We start from the raw sequence: 5,310 nt of genomic DNA on the forward strand, positions 1-5,310 counted from the left end.
AGCAAAGCCTCCATCTGGATCCAGTATGGCGATCCCATACCTTCCGGGACTGGCCGCCCAACACTGAAGCTGCCCAGGCCCTGACCAGGCCCCACAGACTTACAGCACCAGTACAGAGCCTCAGGAACGATTGTGGTAGCAGGAAAGCCAATCACCTTTTAATTGACACTGGGGTAACTGATCCCTGCCTCAGTCTATATTATCGGGGTTGATAGACTAGTCTCACAACCATTAACCTCCTTACTCTATTGCATCTTAGTAGAGAACCCCTTTATTGACTCTTTTCTCCTTGTAGCTCAGTGCCCAACTGGGGCTACCAGGAATCCCCCCATAAAGCCCAGTGTCCCTAACAACAGTCACCTACCTCAGTTTCACTCTCACCCCACAAAGCCGAGTCATTTCCGTGGACCCTCAATGCCTTATCTCCTCCATGACTGTCCCCTCCTCCAGACAAGAAATATTCTCCTTTCTTGGGCTGGCTGGGTACTCTCGCCTCTGGTTCCCAGCTTTAGTCGTCTCACAATGCCCCTCTATGATGTAGCAAAGGGATTCCTCACTGAGCCTTTAGATCCTGAGCCTGGCATTCTCACCCCCTTAAATGCTCTGAAAGCTACTCTCACCTCAGCACCTTCTCACAACACCACCCCCTTCCCAAAGAGTAACTTTCTTTACTACAAAACTGCACTTAACAGTCCTGCTCCTATCAGAAGCTGAACTCATTATCACCCAAACCTGAGCATGTTATCTCTCAGGAAAAATGTGGCAGTTTTAAATGCAAGCAGCTAGAGGCCTGGAAACAGGCTTCTGAGCCTGCTCTGTCCCCCCTCCCCACCTCCCCACACACACCTTTTCTCCAGCCTCATATGCCTATACATAATTTTCCAAAGTCTTTGGTAACTTAAAGACTTGGGAGCATTGCTGGGCTAAATGATCTAAATATTTTGAAATAGCATAAAATACTGAAACATTGATTGCTAGACAAGCTTTAATTCACCTGCTCTTAGTTTTTATTACAGAAGGTCTCGTATTTTGCTGAATATATATTTTCTTGACAGTATGAGTGTGTTTAAAGTGTGTTCATAAATGTAAATGCTGGTTGTTTACTTTTTGGCTACAGCTGGTTATTTGTGAATGGGTAGAAGTTTTATGGTGTCCAGTGAGCCAGGACTTGATCACCCCTGATGTCCAAAGGGGCCCCTGCTCTCCTAGGAAACTAAAGCAGCCCCACCCAGGCTCTCTCCTGTTGGGGAAGTCCTTATATCTGAGCCTAGACTTTCTTTATTTCCACTGCTCTTCACAGTCCTTGACACTGTCATTGAAAGCTCCACAGGTCTTCCTGCTGGTATTCAGGCACTTCTCTCCCCTTTTCTAGCCTTCTTAAAAGTCATACACTGCAAAGGACACCAAGTCGGGAATGATCCCATAATACAGGGAAATAACAAAGCAGACCACCCATCTAACACCCTAATACCCTCCAGAGCAAATTCAATCCCTACTACATCTTGGGCTTCTTAGGAAGATTCAGGGTTAAAATTTCAGGGAAAATATATCCTTCCCCAGTAACAGGCCTATGGTATCTTACGGGCTATTCACAACTCCCTACATATAGGATACATTTACAACTCCTAAAACCCCTCATCACAGCAGCTCTTTATTAGGATGTGGGCCCAGATCCCACAGGAGAGTGGAACTGATCAGGGGCACCCAGAAAGAGGCTGGCAGAGCCAACCTTGTAAGGGGCACCCTGGCCACGAGGGTGGGTGCAGGGTCCTGTCCAGGGAGGACACAGCCGTTGGCATCCTCAGGAGCAGCCAGTCCCTTGGGCCTTCTTGATTTCCTCCGAAAAGTGCCTCCTTCAGGCTCCAGTAGGCCTTGTCCAGGTTGTCGTTGACAATGATCAGGTCAAACAGACCGGGTTCCTTGCTTCTTTCCATGTCTGCCTGCGCAGCGGCCAACCGTTTGGCCAGGCTCTCCCCTGTCTCCGTGTTCTGCTGCCGCAACCTCTGTTCCAGGACTTCCAGCGTGGGTGGCTGCACAAAGATGTAGATGGGCCTTAGGTCAGTCTTCTTTAAGTTCCGCACACCCTGGAGGTCCACATCCAGCACGCAGATCCGGTTCATGGCCTGCACCACTCGTACAGCCGCTTTGCTAGTCCCATACAGGTTCCCCGAGAACTCAGCGTGCTCGATGAAGTCCCCGGCAGCAATGTCCCGCTGCATCACCTCCCTGGTCACAAAGTAGTAATCTTTGCCATTCTCCTCTCCAGGCCTCGGGTCCCTCGTGGTGTGGGACACGCTGAATCCATGATCAGGGATTTTTCTTCCTCTGTGGGGAAAACACACACATACATCTGCCTCCTGATCCAATTGGACAGGAACCTGTTCCCTCATCTATCTCTCCCCCAGTGTAGATGGGGCCCCCAACAATCAGTCTTTACCTGTCCCGGTAGCCCATCATATCCGACACAAGAGGGCAGCCCAGATAACCCCTCTCCTCCTAACCCTCGGCATCACAGCAGGGGCTGGAACTGCCATAGGGAGCTTAACCACTGCTCTGCCTATTTTGAAATCCTGTCTCAGGACCTACCAGAAAGCTGTGGATGCATAGCAAGGGGCAAAACTGGGAAAACAAAAACCTCCCCACCAGAGTAACCTATCCTCCCCTTTCATATCACTAGTCAGGCAACTTAGACCCTGAGCTTTCCCTCCATAAAGATAACCTTTAGGCCTCAGGTGTATTTCAGCTCCAGGCCCAGAAAAGCAGCCAAACCAGACAAGTGACGCTGCGGCAACCTCAGGACCAGCATTTACCTCCCAAGCCACTCAACAGGGGACTTCGAGTACCATGCGATGAGATGTCCTTCTTTTTAGAGCCTTCACCAACCAGTCTCTCAGGGAAACCACGCTGCTCTATCCCTCGTCCAGCCCACCACTATCAAAGTCCATTCCCCTGTGCGCTCGACGTCCCTCCTCAGCAGGAAGTCCGTACAGAAGATAGGACCTTCCTCCCTATTCCATAAAACAAAAAGGCTGGAATGTTAGGTCTGATCAAACAATTGAATCCATACCCTCTCCCCTGGTTACTGAACTTTAGGCCACTTCACAATGGACATTCCACTTACGTAGGCCACATTCCACTTGCTAAGACCATTATCTCTCCCCTCCAGAGTTTCCTAGAATCCACACCTGCACAGAGAATTCTCCACCCAGAAAAAGCCCACCTAGAGTCCTTTAAAAACCTCTGCCTCCCCATCTTTGGGTGCTAGTGCCATTTGGGGGCTCAGCCCATCTGGTCTCCAGATGACCTTATAAAGTTATAATCCCGTACCAGCTTGGCCTCGTGTGTTCCTCCTTCGGCAACCCTAACATTGTGTTTCCCAGAAACAGGCCTACCTTAGCATCTGTCATATTTGGTCGCTGATCTGTGAAAGCAGCAAGGCCTTGGCACAGATGCAGGGCTGCACTTCAGAACACAGCAGTTGGGCTCCTTGGTCAATTAAGCTCCTTGTTGTGCAGGTTTGTGAGGTGCATTCTCAGAGCCACCTCATCACCTAGCAAGGGGAAGAGCTGGAATTCAGACAGGTCTTTTGCTTCCAGAGACTAGAGCACAACCACTGCACTAAATCAGGATTTTAAATCAGGATTTTAAAAAGATTCCCACGTGATTCTAATGTGCAACCAAGGTTGAGAACCACTGATCTATAGATATAGTATTTCCAAAGGTAGCTTCAATAATAGATCCATTACAGATCATTTCACTTCCACGCTTTGCTCCAAGGGCAGGTTCCTGCCTGAAACCTTGCCCTCCAGGAAACAGCTGGGGGAGGGTGCAGCCATTTCCAAGACAACCCCTGCAGGACTGACTTCCTTCAGGTTGGTTGCACTTCTGGCTGTGATGTTACACCCAGGGTTTTTATATAAGTAGATAAGGTACAAAACTGCCATTCTCCCAGAACAATATCTCAATCCATTGACATTTTGCTTCCTGACAATAAACTCATAAAAATTCTCGTGAGGTTGGAATGATTCTTACATTGATGGAACCCAGTTTCAGATAAATCTCATTATTGCTGGATTAAACTGTAACTGTGGTGGCAACAGGAATGGCACCAGGTGTCTGACTGGGCTCAGACTAAATGTGGGTTCAGTAACCTGGGTACTTGGGTTCTGGCTAGAAAATAATTCAGAGCAAGACCCAAAGAGTAAGAGAACATTTACTGGTTAAATTACAGAGGTGTGAGAAGTAAGTCTTAGAGGAAATGGGCTTAGAAAAGGAGTTAAGGAGGTGACAGAGGCGCCCTTGGGTCTTGGGAGCAGAAGCTAATGGTAACCTGCCTGGGGCAGGAGGAGAAGGAGGGGAAGGGGAAGATACAGGTGTGCTCCAGGGAGAGAGAGCGCACTGGGTCCTGCTTCCTAAAGGTTTTAAGGGTGGAGATTTCAGGGGAAGTCCCAGGGGAAGAGCTGAATGGAATATTCTGTAGCTTTCCAGGTGTGTCCATTCAGGGATGTGGCCTCCACTGATGGATTGGCCGGCACCAGGACAGGGGTCATTATTCAATGCAGCGGGTCCTGATGTCAGCCCTGGCATTTTGTTGCTTATCTGGGCCTGGAGCTAGAGGAGGAAACATCACCCTGGGGACAAGGCCCCACCCTACAATTGGTTGCCCATTGCTGGACACCTGGGCTTCCCACCCTGGTGACCTCTGTGCCTGGCCCGTCTCCTTGCTCTGGGTAGGTCTGTGGAACTGCCCACAAGACAACCACAAGTAAGGGGTGGCTTATGTCCTCAGAGGAGCATGGTTGAATCACCTGTGGGAACACATGTTTTCATGTGAAACACATTTTCTAAAGTTAACCATTGAAAATACACAGAAGATACTTTTCACGCTGGAAATGATGGCTTGTTACTGGTTTCAATGCTCTTTTTGGGAATCTGGCTGTAGTTCTGGAAGGATACCACCCTAAGGCATCCCTGGTCCCTGAGCCTGTGCACCTTTTTGGCAAATGCACACGTCAGACTCCAGCTGTCAACAAAGATGAAAATGGAGCCAGAGTCATTAGGTGCCTTTTCAGTGTTTGCAAGGAAGGACCACTGTTCCCTGGGGCCTCTCAGCGCTGCCTCTCAGTGCAAACGTCCCTGGAAAGGAGATCTGGCCGCTTTGGGCTCAGGCCTGTGCACCTCAGGCGCTAGGGGCAGGTGGTGCATAGTGTGTGTCAACAGAGCTGGGAGCCGGGTGGGTGGAGCTGCAGCGGGGGCGGGTGGTTGGGGCTATTGGGGGGCAGGTGGGTGGGGCTACGCTCTGCCACCACC

The 5,310-nt window shown here is 49.8% G+C and overlaps 1 pseudogene; it reads right to left on the reverse strand.

Annotated features, from left to right (window-relative positions):
- Positions 1 to 1,641: 1,641 nt before the first annotated feature.
- On the reverse strand, positions 1,642 to 2,457 carry LOC132234524 (guanylate kinase-like; annotated as a pseudogene).
- Between the last annotated feature and the right edge of the window lie 2,853 nt (positions 2,458 to 5,310).

Source organism: Myotis daubentonii, chromosome 5 (assembly GCF_963259705.1).
Source record: "Myotis daubentonii chromosome 5, mMyoDau2.1, whole genome shotgun sequence".
Classification (NCBI taxonomy): Eukaryota; Metazoa; Chordata; class Mammalia; order Chiroptera; family Vespertilionidae; genus Myotis; species Myotis daubentonii.